The sequence below is a fragment of the Eleutherodactylus coqui genome, chromosome 13, assembly GCF_035609145.1.
Source record: "Eleutherodactylus coqui strain aEleCoq1 chromosome 13, aEleCoq1.hap1, whole genome shotgun sequence".
NCBI lineage: Eukaryota > Metazoa > Chordata > Amphibia > Anura > Eleutherodactylidae > Eleutherodactylus > Eleutherodactylus coqui.
The window spans coordinates 23059387-23074768 of record NC_089849.1 but is presented as its reverse complement, the minus strand read 5'-3'; the positions used below and the strand labels follow the sequence as shown (position 1 = coordinate 23074768).

The window sequence follows — 15382 nt, the reverse complement described above, 5'->3', positions numbered from 1 at the left end:
CAAATTTGCCAATGACACAAAGCTAGGAGACACAGCTAAGACTAGAGCAGTGAGAGAGGATTCAAAAAGATCTAGACAAACTTGAACAGAGGGCTGCAAGCAATAGAATGGTATTTAAAGGCTGATTAAAACACAACGATTCCTTTCCCCAAAAATCGCTCAAAGCCATATTTGAGCAAAAATCGTTGTCTATCTGCACAGCAACAGTCAGAGTGCCCCCCCACAGTGAGTGACACCCAGGCACGCCATAATGACAGCAACAGTCAGAGTGCCCGCAGAGTGAGTGACACCCAGACACCCCAAAATGACAGCAACAGTCAGAGTGCCCCCACAGTGAGTGATACCCAGACACCCCCATAATGACAGCAACAGTCAGAGTGCCCCCACAATGAGTGACACCCAGATACCCCCATAATGACAGCAACAGTCAGACTGCCCCCACAGTGACACCCAGACACCCCATAATGACTGCAACATTAAGAGTGCCCCCACAATAAGTGACACCCAGACACCCCCATAATGACAGCAACAGGCAGAGTGCCCCCACAGTGAGTGACACCCAGACACCCCCATAATGACTGCAGTCAGAGTGCCCCCACAGTGAGTGACACCCAGACACCCCCATAATGACAGTAACAGTCAGAGTGCCCCCACAGTGAGTGACACCCAGACACCCCCATAATGACTGCAACAGTAAGAGTGCCCCCATAGTGAGTGACACCCAGACACCCCCATAATCACAGCAACAGTCAAAGTGCCCCCACAATAAGTGACACCCAGACACCCCCATAATGACAGCAACAGTCAGAGTGCCCCCACAGTGAGTGACACCCAGACACCCCCATAATGACTGCAGTCAGAGTGCCCCCACAGTGAGTGACACCGAGACACCCCTATAATGACTGCAACAGTCCGAGTGCCCCCACAGTGAGTGACACCCAGACACCCCCATAATGACAGCAAGTCAGAGTGCCCCCATAATGAGTGACACTCAGAGACCCCCATAATGGCAGTAACAGTCAGAGTGCCCCCACAGTGAGTGACACCCAGACACCCCTATAATGACTGCAACAGTCCGAGTGCCCCCCACAGTGAGTGATACCCAGACACCCCATAATGACTGCAGTCAGAGTGCCCCCACAGTGAGTGACACCCAGACACCCCCATAATGACTGCAGTCAGAGTGCCCCCACAGTGAGTGACACCCAGACACCCCCATAATGACTGCAGTCAGAGTGCCCCCACAGTGAGTGACACCCAGACACCCCCATAATGACAGCAAGTCAGAGTGCCCTCACAGTGAGTGATACCCAGAAACCCCCATAATGACAGCAAGTCAGAGTGCCCCCACAGTGAGTGATACCCAGACACCCCCATAATGACAGCAACAGTAAGAGTGCCCCCACAGTGTGACACCCAGACACCCCCATAATGACAGCAACAGTCAGAGTGCCCCCACAGTGAGTGACACTAAGACACCCCCATAATGACAGCAACAGTCCGAGTGCCCCCACAGTGAGTGATACCCAGACACCCCATAATGACTGCAGTCAGAGTGCCCCCACAGTGAGTGACACCCAGACACCCCCATAATGACTGCAGTCAGAGTGCCCCCACAGTGAGTGACACCCAGACACCCCCATAATGACAGCAAGTCAGAGTGCCCCCACAGTGAGTGATACCCAGACACCCCCATAATGACAGCAAGTCAGAGTGCCCCCACAGTGAGTGATACCCAGACACCCCCATAATGACAGCAACAGTCAGAGTGCCCCCACAACGAGTGACACCCAGACACCCCATAATGACAGCAACAGTCAGAGTGCCCCCACAGTGTGACACCCAGACACCCCCATAATGACAGCAACATTCAGAGTGCCCCCACAGTGAGTGACACTAAGACACCCCCATAATGACAGCAACAGAATGCCCCCACAGTGAGTGACACTCAGACACCCCCATAATGACAGCAACAGTCAGAGTGCCCCCACAATGAGTGACACCCAGACACCCCCATAATGACTGCAACAGTCAGAGTGCCCCCACAGTGAGTGATACCCAGACACCCCCATAATGTACGGCAGAAGTACGCTAGGGGACTGAGGCCTCATGGAATCTGGGGGCGGAAAGGGTTTATAACTTTAATAAAAGGTAGATGGAAATGGTTTGTATTGGATTTAATATATTATATTTGATGTTATTGGGGGGGGGGGGTCTAACCTGTTTTTATTAAAGGAGATGTCTCGAGGAAGCAGTGAATTTTCTTTTTTGCCCAGTCCCCCTAATTAAGCAAACATTACTAATTACCCCTGTAAATGACTTTTCTAGCTGGTTTGTACTTACCGTTCCAGCGTTTCAGCAACTTTATAAAAATTTTGCCAAGATGGCCGCCGGCTCTTTTCCCTTCGCTCGCTGCAGCCCGACGTGCGCGCTCCCGAGACGCTACCAGCTGTGTCTCCATGGCAACCAGACGCCCTGCAGCCGCCGACCGGACCCCTGGAGTGAACACGGCCGACCAGTCACCCACCGCCAGGCAGAAGGTAACCGGCGCCCCCCCCCATCACAGCGGCAGCCCCCCCGGCCCAGCGACAGCCCCCCCCCGGCCTAGCGACAGTTCCCCTGGCGCAGCGCTAGTTCCCCCGGCCTAGCGACAGCCCCCCCCCCCGGCCTAGCGACAGCCCCCCCCGGCACAGCGACAGTTCCCCCGGTCCAGCGCTAGTTCCCCCGGCCTAGCGACAGCCCCCCCCGGCCCAGCGCTAGTTTCCCCGGCCTAGCGACAGCCCCCCCCCCGGCCCAGCGCTAGTTCCCCCGGCCTAGCGACAGCCCCCCCCCCCCCGGCCTAGCGACACCCCCCCTATCGCAGCGGCAGCCCCCCCCCCCCGGCCTAGCGACAGTTCCCCCGGCCCAGCGCTAGTTCCCCCGGCCTAGCGATAGCTCCCCCGGCCTAGCGACAGCCCCCCCGGCCTAGCGACAGCCCCCCCCGGCCCAGCGCTAGTTCCCCCGACCTAGCGACAGCCCCCCCATCGCAGCGACGACAGCCCCCCCCGGCACAGCGACGACAGCCCCCCCCGGCGCAGCGGCAGCCCCCCCGGCCCATCACTTACCAGGACGGCAGGACAGCTGGGCGGCAGGACAGCTGGGCGGCTTCTCCAGACAGCTGGGCGGCTCTGCACCTTCCTCTAACAGAGGATGGTACAGAATGGCCGCTCCAGCGCGCTCCCGAGCAGTGACAGCTCGTCTGCGCATGCGCAGAAGAGCTGTAGCGGGGAGCACACTGAAACGGCTCGTGCTGAAAGGAGAAGACCGGACTGCGCAAGCGCGTCTAAAAAAGCAAGCTGCCAGCGAATTTAGACGGAACCATGGAGACGGGGACGCTAGCAACGGAGCAGGTAAGTGAATAACTTCTGTATGGCTCATATTTAATGCACAATGTATATTACAAAGTGCATTAATATGGCCATACAGAAGTGCATAACCCCACTTGATTTCGCGAGACAACCCCTTTAAGTCACTCTAGGGTCAGCTATAATATGAGGAGTCTGCTATGAAAGCTGGGAAGCCTGGCGACAGAGAATGATTGGCCAAGAAGATAACGGCAGTGACCTATCAGGAGAGAGCGTCTCTGTGAGGCAAAGGCCTAGCAACAGGCTGTGATTGGTGGAGGTTTGAGCGGGAAACAAGAGTGGAGATATCACTAAGTCAAGCTGCAGAATCCTGTCACAGTTTTCCTCACAGCATTCAAGGTTGCCAGCTGTGTGATGGAGGACTTGCTGAGGCTGCAGGGGGTGAGGAGTGGCTGAGACGTTGCCTGGAAGTTCCTGCTGCAGGTGTGTCTGCCTTACCTGCCAGCCTGAAGGACATCTCCCTTTTAGGCCGCCTGCAGACGAGCGGGTCGGATCCGGCAGCGAGAAATCTCGCCGCGCGATCCGACCCCAGAGCCTGCAGGGACGAGCGCGTACTCACCCGCGCCTGGCGGCCCCGGCTCTTTGATGTGCCGGCTGCCGCGCAGCCGGCGCATGCGCAGACCGGAGCCGACGGCCAGGTGAGTGCGTGCCCCGCAGAAAATTAGAACATGCCGCGGTTTGTTTGCCGCGCGAGATTTCGCGCGGCCAAACCGCGGCCGTCTGCATAGGAGTGCGTATTGTAATGCACTCCTATGCAGACTTTCAGCGGCGGAAATCCCGCGGGAAATCCCGCGGCGGGATTTCCGCTCGTCTGCAGGCGGCCTTAGCCTCTGAGCCAAGTGAGCCGGAGGATGAAGGAGGTATCGGGTCAGCGGTCATTTTGCCCCGGAGGGACTCCACCAGAAGTGCTGCAGCATCGTCCAGTGCGAGGAAGAGGTCGTCTGCAAGGATGTTGGCGTCGGAGCGGCTGACTGGATGCCCGCCGGAAGCTTTAGTACCAGGTGTTGTGGAGATGCAGACCCGCGCTAGGAGTAAGCGCACACGGAAGAGCAGCAGGCGCTATTCTCCATCAGTTTCCCCACAGCGTCGCAGGCCAGCGGAGGACAGTTCCAGGAGGACACCGTTGGGCTCCACAGCAGCTGAGGGGCCAGCCATCCGGATGACAGCAGCGGCGAGCTCCAGTGGGGGTGAGACTTCTGGAGGGCAGTGCTTTCGCTGCCCTCTGGCAACGAAGGTTTATGGCAGCCATTGCTGGCGTCTGCTAATACGCTAGCATCATTAGATAGTGTTTTGCTGACCCTGAAGGGGTTATTACAGGCTGGTGCTTCAGGGGTGCAGCAGTCAGTGGAGTTAAATAGAGGGTTAACTGTGCAGGATGAGTCCCCAGCAGTGTCATGGATAGCTGCACCAGCGGTCCCATTGATGGTTAACAAGGCCGGTGTGAGCTCACAGTGTTATAAAGAAGCCCTGCCCCCACAGTGAGTGACACCCAGACACCCCATAATGACTGCAGTCAGAGTGCCCCCACAGTGAGTGACACCCAGACACCCCCATAATGACTGCAGTCAGAGTGCCCCCACAGTGAGTGACACCCAGACACCCCATAATGACTGCAGTCAGAGTGCCCCCACAGTGAGTGACACCCAGACACCCCATAATGACTGCAGTCAGAGTGCCCCCACAGTGAGTGACACCCAGACACCCCCATAATGACTGCAGTCAGAGTGCCCCCACAGTGAGTGACACCCAGACACCCCATAATGACTGCAACAGTCAGAGTGCCCCCACAGTGAGTGACACCCAGACACCCCATAATGACTGCAACAGTCAGAGTGCCCCACAATGAGTGACACCTGGACACCCCATAATGACTGCAACAGTCAGAGTGCCCCCACAGTGTGACACCCAGACACCCCATAATGACTGCAACAGTCAGAGTGCCCCCACAGTGAGTGACACCCAGACACCCCCATAATGACTGCAACAGTCAGAGTGCCCCCACAGTGTGTGACACCCTGACACCCCCATAATGAAAGCAACAGAGTGCCCCCACAGTGAGTGACACACCCGGACACCCCCATAATGACAGCAACAGTCAGAGTGCCCCACAGTGTGACACCCAGACACCCCCATAATGACAGCAACAGTCAGAGTGCCCCACAGTGTGGCACCCAGACACCCCCATAATGACAGCAACAGTCAGGGTGCCCCACAGTGAGTGACACCCAGACACCCCCATAATGACTGCAGTCAGAGTGCCCCCACAGTGAGTGACACCCAGACACCCCATAATGACAGCAACAGTCAGAGTGCCCCCACATTGAGTGACACCCAGACACCCCCATAATCACTGCAACAGTCAGAGTGCCCCCACAATGAGTGACACCCAGACACCCCCATAATGACAGCAACAGTCAGAGTGCCCCCACAGTGAGTGACACCCAGACACCCCATAATGACTGCAACAGTCAGAGTGCCCCCACAGTGAGTGATACCCAGACACCTCCATAATGACTGCAACAGTCAGAGTGCCCCCACAGTGAGTGACACCCAGACACCCCCATAATGACAGCAACAGTCAGAGTGCCCCCACAGTGTGTGACACCCAGACACCCCCATAATGACAGCAACAGTCAGAGTGCCCCCACAGTGAGTGACACCCAGACACCCCCACAATGACAGCAACAGTCAGAGTGCCCCCACAGTGAGTGACACCCAGACACCCCCATAATGATAGCAACAGTCAGAGTGCCCCCACAGTGAGTGACACCCAGACACCCCATAATGACTGAAGTCAGAGTGCCCCACAGTGAGTGACACCCAGACACCCCATAATGACTGCAACAGTCAGAGTGCCCCCACAGTGAGTGACACACCCAGACACCCCCATAATGACAGCAACAGTCAGAGTGCCCCACAGTGTGACACCCAGACACCCCCATAATGACAGCAACAGTCAGAGTGCCCCACAGTGAGTGACACCCAGACACCCCATAATGACTGCAACAGTCAGAGTGCCCCACAGTGTATGACACCCAGACACCCCATAATGACAGCAACAGTCAGAGTGCCCCCACAGTGACACCCAGACACCCCATAATGACAGCAAGTCAGAGTGCCCCCACAGTGAGTGATACCCAGAAACCCCCATAATGACAGCAAGTCAGAGTGCCCCCACAGTGAGTGATACCCAGACACCCCCATAATGACAGCAACAGTCAGAGTGCCCCCACAGTGTGACACCCAGACACCCCCATAATGACAGCAACAGTCAGAGTGCCCCCACAGTGAGTGACACTAAGACACCCCCATAATGACAGCAACAGAATGCCCCCACAGTGAGTGACACTCAGACACCCCCAAATTGACAGCAACAGTCAGAGTGCCCCCACAATGAGTGACACCCAGACACCCCCATAATGACAGCAACAGTCAGAGTGCCCCCACAGTGAGTGATACCCAGACACCCCCATAATGACAGCAACAGTCAGAGTGCCCCCACAGTGTGACACCCAGACACCCCCATAATGACAGCAACAGTCAGAGTGCCCCCACAGTGAGTGACACTAAGACACCCCCATAATGACAGCAACAGAATGCCCCCACAGTGAGTGACACTCAGACACCCCCATAATGACAGCAACAGTCAGAGTGCCCCCACAATGAGTGACACCCAGACACCCCCATAATGACAGCAACAGTCAGAGTGCCCCCACAGTGAGTGATACCCAGACACCCCCATAATGTACGGCAGAAGTACGCTAGGGGACTGAGGCCTCATGGAATCTGGGGGCGGAAAGGGTTTATAACTTTAATAAAAGGTAGATGGAAATGGTTTGTATTGGATTTAATATATTATATTTGATGTTATTGGGGGGGGGGGTCTAACCTGTTTTTATTAAATCACTCTAGGGTCAGCTATAATATGAGGAGTCTGCTATGGAAGCTGGGAGGCCTGGCAACAGAGAATGATTGGCCAAGAAGATAACGGCAGTGACCAATCAGGAGAGAACGTCTCTGTGAGGCAAAGGCCTAGCAACAGGCTGTGATTGGTGGAGGTTTGAGCGGGAAACAAGAGTGGAGATATCACTAAGTCAAGCTGCAGAATCCTGTCACAGTTTTCCTCACAGCATTCAAGGTTGCCAGCTGTGTGATGGAGGACTTGCTGAGGCTGCAGGGGGCGAGGAGTGGCTGAGACGTTGCCTGGAAGTTCCTGCTGCAGGTGGGTCTGCCTTACCTGCCAGCCTGGAGGATATCTCCCTTTTAGCAACAGTAAGAGTGCCCCCACAATGAGTGATACCTGGACACCACCCCATAATGATAGCAACAGTAAGAGTGCCCCCACAATGAGTGACACCCAGACACCCCATAATGACAGCAACAGTCAGAGTGCCCCCACAGTGAGTGACACCCAGACACCCCATAATGACTGCAACAGTCAGAGTGCCCCCACAGTGAGTGACACCCAGACACCCCAATAATGACTGCAACAGTCAGAGTGCCCCCACAGTGGGACACCCAGACACCCCCATAATGACAGCAACAGTCAGAGTGCCCCACAGTGAGTGACACCCAGACACCCCTATAATGACAGCAACAGTCAGAGTGCCCCCACAGTGAGTGACACCCAGACACCCCATAATGACAGCAACAGTCAGAGTGCCCCCACAGTGTGACACCCAGACACCCCCATAATGACAGCAACAGTCAGAGTGCCCCCACAGTGAGTGACACCCAGACACCCCCATAATGATAGCAACAGTCAGAGTGCCCCCACAGTGAGTGACACCCAGACACCCCATAATGACAGCAACAGAGTGCCCCCACAGTGAGTGACACCCAGACACCCCCATAATGACTGCAACAGTCAGTGCGCCCATAATGAGTGACACCCAGACACCCCATAATGACTGCAACAGTCAGAGTGCCCCCACAGTGAGTGACACCCAGACACCCCATAATGACTGCAACAGTCAGAGTGCCCCCACAGTGAGTGACACCCAGACACCCCATAATGACTGCAACAGTCAGAGTGCCCCACAGTGAGTGACACCCAGAACATGACAGCAACAATCATTAACAGAAATAAAGAAAAAACAATGCTTGCGCTCACGGGAAAAGCAGAAAAATAATCAATTGATTATATCTTAATCAATTTATTTAACATATATAATACATACGATCTACTGAGCTACGCGTTTCTGCGACCATTCTGTCGCCTTTTTCAAGCTCAAGTAACACATTATAACACAATCCATTTCTACATACATTTAAAAGGCTGGCTTACCAGTTAGTATGCAGTTAGCGGTGCATGCAGTTCTCTCAATGAATTTGGGCGGGGATACGGCTACCTGGGGAGATCAGGTTGACGTAATCACGTCACTCTTTGACTCGCTTCTTGCGTGTCAAAATTTTTTTCTTCACAATGAACTTTATTTACACATGTCTAAGGTTCCGACAGTGGTTACTATTCTCGATCTATCTACCAAGGGAATCAAACCCGATTTAGTAGTTTACATCTATTATATCTACCTATAATTCATATACTACCACAATTTGGATAAAATATATTAAATATAAAAATATATAATATTTAATATGCTTCTTTATATGAATAATATATATTCTAATACACTATGTAATAAACTAATACACTGGCATAATCTTCCGTAAAAACACATTATATCCCGACAATTCATTCTAACTTTATAATATAATATAATAAATATCATGGAATTACTAATCAATAAATGCAAAAATAATTTTATATTTTTTCCAGCATTTCATTAAGCCCTGTGGGAACAAGGGTATTAAGCCTATAAATCCAGAACATTTCCTTTTTTTCTCAATGCTGAGATGGATCTGGAATCTATGTTTTCCAGTGGAGTCACTGACATTTTGGACGCATCTCCATTATGGATGTCAAAAAAGTGTCTGGATAAACTGTGGTTCCGAAAATTTTTTTGAATGTTCTGGCGATGGTTACCAATCCTACTTTTTAATTTGTTTATTGTTCTTCCTACATATCTTAATTTGCATGGGCATTCGATAAGGTAAATGACTTTAAATCTCGTTATAAATATTGGATTTATCTTATCTTGTTTTTTAAAAAAATTTTTCTCTGTATTTTTTATTTCCTGATTTTGTGGGACAATTAATTTTTTATGTGCGTCTTCTATTATTTTTAAAGGGGTTTCTTTTTTCTTTAAACCGCTCTTTGATAATTTGTGCTTGATTATTAAAATCTTCGTCATGGTAACAATTACGTCTCACTCTTTTCAATTGGCTGTATGGTATATTATTCTTCCAACTAGTCGCATGACAGCTGCGGTAGTCAAGATAGGATTTTTTGTCAATCTTTTTAAAGTGCGTCTAATTTACCTTATCGAATGCCCATGCAAATTAAGATATGTAGGAAGAACAATAAACAAATTAAAAAGTAGGATTGGTAGCCATCGCCAGAACATTCAAAAAAATTTTCGGAACCACAGTTTATCCAGACACTTTTTTGGCATCCATAATGGAGATGCGTCCAAAATGTCAGTGACTCCACTGGAAAACATAGATTCCAGATCCATCTCAGCATTGAGAAAAAAAGGAAATGTTCTGGATTTATAGGCCTAATACCCTTGTTCCCGCAGGGCTTAATGAAATGCTGGAAAAAATATAAAATTATTTTTGCATTTATTGATTAGTAATTCCATGATATTTATTATATTATAAAGTTAGAATGAATTGTCGGGATATAATGTGTTTTTACGGAAGATTATGCCAGTGTATTAGTTTATTACATAGTGTATTAGAATATATATTATTCATATAAAGAAGCATATTAAATATTATATATTTTTATATTTAATATATTTTATCCAAATTGTGGTAGTATATGAATTATAGGTAGATATAATAGATGTAAACTACTAAATCGGGTTTGATTCCCTTGGTAGATAGATCGAGAATAGTAACCACTGTCGGAACCTTAGACATGTGTAAATAAAGTTCATTGTGAAGAAAAAAATTTTGACACGCAAGAAGCGAGTCAAAGAGTGACGTGATTACGTCAACCTGATCTCCCCAGGTAGCGGTATCCCCGCCCAAATTCATTGAGAGAACGGCATGCACCGCTAACTGCATACTAACTGGTAAGCCAGCCTTTTAAATGTATGTAGAAATGGATTGTGTTATAATGTGTTACTTGAGCTTGAAAAAGGCGACAGAATGGTCGCAGAAACGCGTAGCTCAGTAGATCGTATGTATTATATATGTTAAATAAATTAATTAAGATATAATCAATTGATTATTTTTCTGCTTTTCCCGTGAGCGCAAGCATTGTTTTTTCTTTATTTCTGTTAATGATTATATAACGAGCCCCAACAATTTTGGGTGCTGCTCGTAATAATTGCTGTGCGGCTCTCTACGGATAAGGGATACAGCTTCATATCCATACACGCTTTCTAGGATTTCGGTGCCGGTGAGACTCATGTTTCCAGCTTGGTCTCACCTGAGCACCCGGTGAGTAATGATTGCCTTACTCCACCACATTTGATTACTGTTTAATTTTTATTCCTTGGCGCTCTCCTCTCACATATTTCTCTATGACAGCAACAATGTCCTCAACATCAGCGACCAGAGTGCCTACCAGATCAACACCGTCGAAAAGTGAGTGTCTGCCCACTTTGATGCCAGTTTGATATATATTTAATATAATTTACTAAAAAGACGCACACAGGACTTGCCTGTAACAGGCTATGGTGGGGTGGGGGATGGAGTGGGGGTATTACACTAGAGTACTGGATGCAGTTCCCCATAGCGGACAAGAACAGACACAACTGAACACACTCAGACACAAAACACAGTGAAGGAGAGAAAATCTCCCCCTAGATGCCAGCACCAATCAGACCCTGTACAGATATTAACTAGACACTTTGTCTCAGTTATGCGCACTGATTAATATCGCTTACTGACTCGGTTTGTAAAGGAGTAACCATAACATCAACACGCTAGATCTGATCGATATATAGTTTTAATAGAGATGGAGGAAATACAATTCTGATTGATCAAACTTATAAATTATATAGAGCTCTAGTAGTACATTCTTGACGTGTTTCACCGCCAGTCAGGCGGATCCTCAGGATGCTATAATGTAGCCTACCATCCAGGCCATAGATTACGCTGTTTTTCATTTTTGATAGAACTGTCTGAAGGTCTAATCCATTAGGGGGGTACTAGTTAGGGAAACTGATGGTGCTTAAGTGGTTCTATAGATAATCCAGGGATTGTCCTTGCAATGTAATTCTAGTCGAGGAAAGAGCGCACCCTTTCCCCTCCTGTTGCAGATTCCTTAGGTAAATCTTGTTGTTAGCACCAATAATAATGATTTGTGCATTCTAGACAGTAAAAGTTGTCCAATATGTGTTGACTGCAACTTCTGCCAATATAATCCCACCTACAGATGGAGCAGCATCGTGTAAATTACATTAGTGGGTAAAACATCATGGCGTGGCTGCCCTATTTGTATAATGCAGCTGACCATTAAGAGTGAATGGCGGCAGCAGCCACACGAATAGCATAGTGTGTCTACAGAATTAAGGCAGTGCGCCAGCCATCATTGTTGGTGCTGCTACATGTGGCCACTTTAGATTTTTTACTTTAAAGTGATTTTCCAGCCAAAATGATATTAATAATCTATCCTCAGGTCAGTGGGAGCTGCGCCTGCAGAGCATGTCAGGACCTCCATCTAATCTGCAACAACTACATGAAGCTTTCCAGTATCTATATCATATCTATCTATCTTACTATCTATCTCATATCGATCTCTCTATCTCATATCGATCTCTCTATCTCATATCGATCTCTCTATCTAACCTGCAACAACACCATGAACCTTTCCAGTATTAATATCATATCTATCTCTCATATTTATTATCTATCTATCTCTCTATCTATCTATCTATCTATTTCTCATATCTATCTATCTATCTATCTATCTATCTATCTATCTATCTATCTATCTATCTATCTATCTATCTATCTATCTATCTATCTCATATCTATCTCATATCTATCTCATATCTATCTCATATCTAACTCATATCTATCTCATATCTATCTCATATCTATCTATCTATCTATCTATCTATCTCATATCTATCTATCTATCTCATATCTATCTATCTATCTATCTATCTATCTATCTATCTATCTATCTATCTCATATCTATCTATCTATCTATCTCATATCTATCTATCTATCTATCCATCATCTATCTATCTCATATCCATCCATCCATCTATCTAGTCATCACAAAGACATAATCTTAAACATCCAAACAGTTCACCAAGTCATTCAGGAAGTAAGAAGAGTAAATGGAAGATAGGTCATTGCCCTTAGATTTTTATGCCAACTGAGAAGGCAAATAGCAGATTTATCATACAGATGTTCATTTGACATCAGAACCAGCTTGTCTCATGAGGTATTACTTTGTTTTCAGGGGAGTCTCCATCACGACCAGCGACCTCTTTATATCCTGACATCGAGAATGACAAATGTAAGTGTTGTTTGTTTTTACAGATTTTATGATTCTGCAACCGGAAATTGCAATTACTGTCCGCTCAATTGAGTGCACATGTGAATGTCGTAATCTTTGAATAGATGCAGAAGAATCGCGCAGATCGTCCGTGTGGATGACGATCGCGTATTCTGCAATTTTCGCCTTGGCCGTGGACAGGGGGCCTTAAGAAAGTAGGTGGACCCAGGAAACATCAGGCCTGTGAGCCTGACTTCTATAGCAGGATTATTAAACCACATGTATGCAAGTAAAACAATATTTTATTAAGACTTTTGAATCTAGGGCTATATGACAGACTCTTTGGTTTAGAGATCCTTTTAACTATCACTAATAATGATGTACTGCATGCGGCAAGTGTCCCCGTCACTATGACAACTGGAGTACATTTCCATTATGAGTGGCTAACAGTGATAGAATTGCCCATGGGATACGAACACACACATCTCCATTTGGGAGGTGCTAACAGGTGACTATAAAGGTAGACTGCACAATGCAGTCAGACACATGCCAGCAGTCCACCATCAGGGCTGCTGGTATTTTCATAATTTATTTATTGATTTATTTATAGTACTTGATTGTGAGATAGCCTTGTAGGCAGGAATATAACTTCCGCCAAGATAATTCTAGCTAGTTATGGTGAGCAAGATCTTTTATGGCTCATCTTTTTAGCCAATTTAGAATCAACTGAGTTTATCTAGGAGTCATTAGTTAATCCATCAGTGTTTTTAGCTAGGTCTTTACCTACTGGTAGCCCTGTAGCTAGGGGTGAATGATTGAATTAATTATAGCTAGTTAACTTATTATTGCTCCTCATCTCTATAGTGTGGGGGTAATAAGATCCAGGCGCAGGTGGTCAGCTATAGGTTCTGGGGAACTAGTAATCTTTTAGCTATTTATGACTTTACTCCCTCTATAACTGTGAGACCTTTTTTCTCTATTTTCCCATCAAAGATACATAGTTGAGTTATTTTCTATTAGAGAGATTGATATTATTACCTGTGAGAGACATTAGGGTCCCTGATGAACTGAGACCTCCAGGGAAACACGTAGGACCTATTTAGTCTGAATTAAGAATTATTCTATCTACTATACTATCACATTAGAATATATTATTTTTTCATATCAGGGGGTGGCACCCACTCTAAAGTCTGTTCTTTGTGGCTCCTGTGAATGTTGTTGAGCACAAGCATTAAGAAGCTAGCAAGATTTATTGCCCTCATCCTCCTTGCATTATATGAGGGGATTATGAGTCTTTTTTTATTACGCTTTGATTATTTATATACACCTGCATTTAGAAGGTGGGTTCATATGCCACTGATTTTGTGTTTGTCCTTTTAGGCACGCTGGTTTCCAATTATCGCCTTTCATTGGGTGTTTGTCATATAGCCCTAGTTTTCAAAGTCTTAATAAAATTTAGTTTTAATTAGTCTAATCTGTGAAGGGCATTATACACTACTACTGGACTATTTCTGCCCCAGTGAATGCATGTATGGATGAGAATGGAGTAATAAACCAGAGCCAGCATGGGTTTGTAAGAAACAATCCATGCCAGACGAATCTAATTTCCTTCTATGATAGAATCATCAACTGCCTTGATCAGGGAAGTGCATTAGATATAGTATGTTTTGACTTTAGTAAAGCATTTGACAAAGTATCTCATACCATCCTTATTGAAAAAAATTGACAAGGGATTGAAAAGGCAACTGTTAGGCCGCCTGCAGACGAGCGGAAATCCCGCGGCGGGATTTCCGCCGCTCAAAGCCTGCATAGGATTGCGTTAACAAACGCAATCCTATGCAGACGGCCGCGGTTTGGCCGCGCGAAATTTCGCGCGGCAAACAAACCGCAACATGTCCTATTTTTGTGCGGGGCTCGCAGAGCCTCGCACAGAAACGTCACTCACGCAGCCGGCGGCTCCGGTCTGCGCATGCGCCGGCTGCCCGGGCGCGGGTGAGTGCGCTCTCATCCCTGCAGGCGCTCGGGTCGGGTCCCGCGGTGAGAATTCTCGCCGCCGGATCCGACCCGCTCGTCTGCAGGCGGCCTTAGGAGGATTCACAACTGGCGGGGTGATCGTACTCAAAGAGTGGTCATAAATGGCTGCACACCCCTGTGGAAAAATGGCTCAAGTGGAGTACCCAGTTTAGTTCAACATTTTTATAAATGATCTGGAGGAGGGAATTGATGGGAAACTGATCAAATTTGCCAATGACACAAAGCTAGGAGAGATAGCTAACACTAGGGAAGAGAGAGAGGATTCAAAAAGACCTAGACAAACTTGAACAGAGGGCTGCGACCAATAGAATGGTATTTAAGGGCTGTTTTAGACATGATTCTCGCTCAAAAATTGCTCAAAACCGTCTTTTGAACGAGAATTGTTGTCTAACTGCACTGACATCGTGCAGTTTTTGT

General features: G+C 47.9%; 1 long non-coding RNA gene across 1 annotated transcript; it reads left to right on the top strand.

Moving 5' to 3' along the window:
- Positions 1-7521: 7521 nt before the first annotated feature.
- Positions 7522-12954, top strand: LOC136587278 (uncharacterized). Its single transcript, XR_010787457.1, has 3 exons — positions 7522-7626; positions 11007-11063; positions 12896-12954. It is a non-coding gene; the product is annotated as an uncharacterized lncRNA (long non-coding RNA).
- Positions 12955-15382: the final 2428 nt, after the last annotated feature.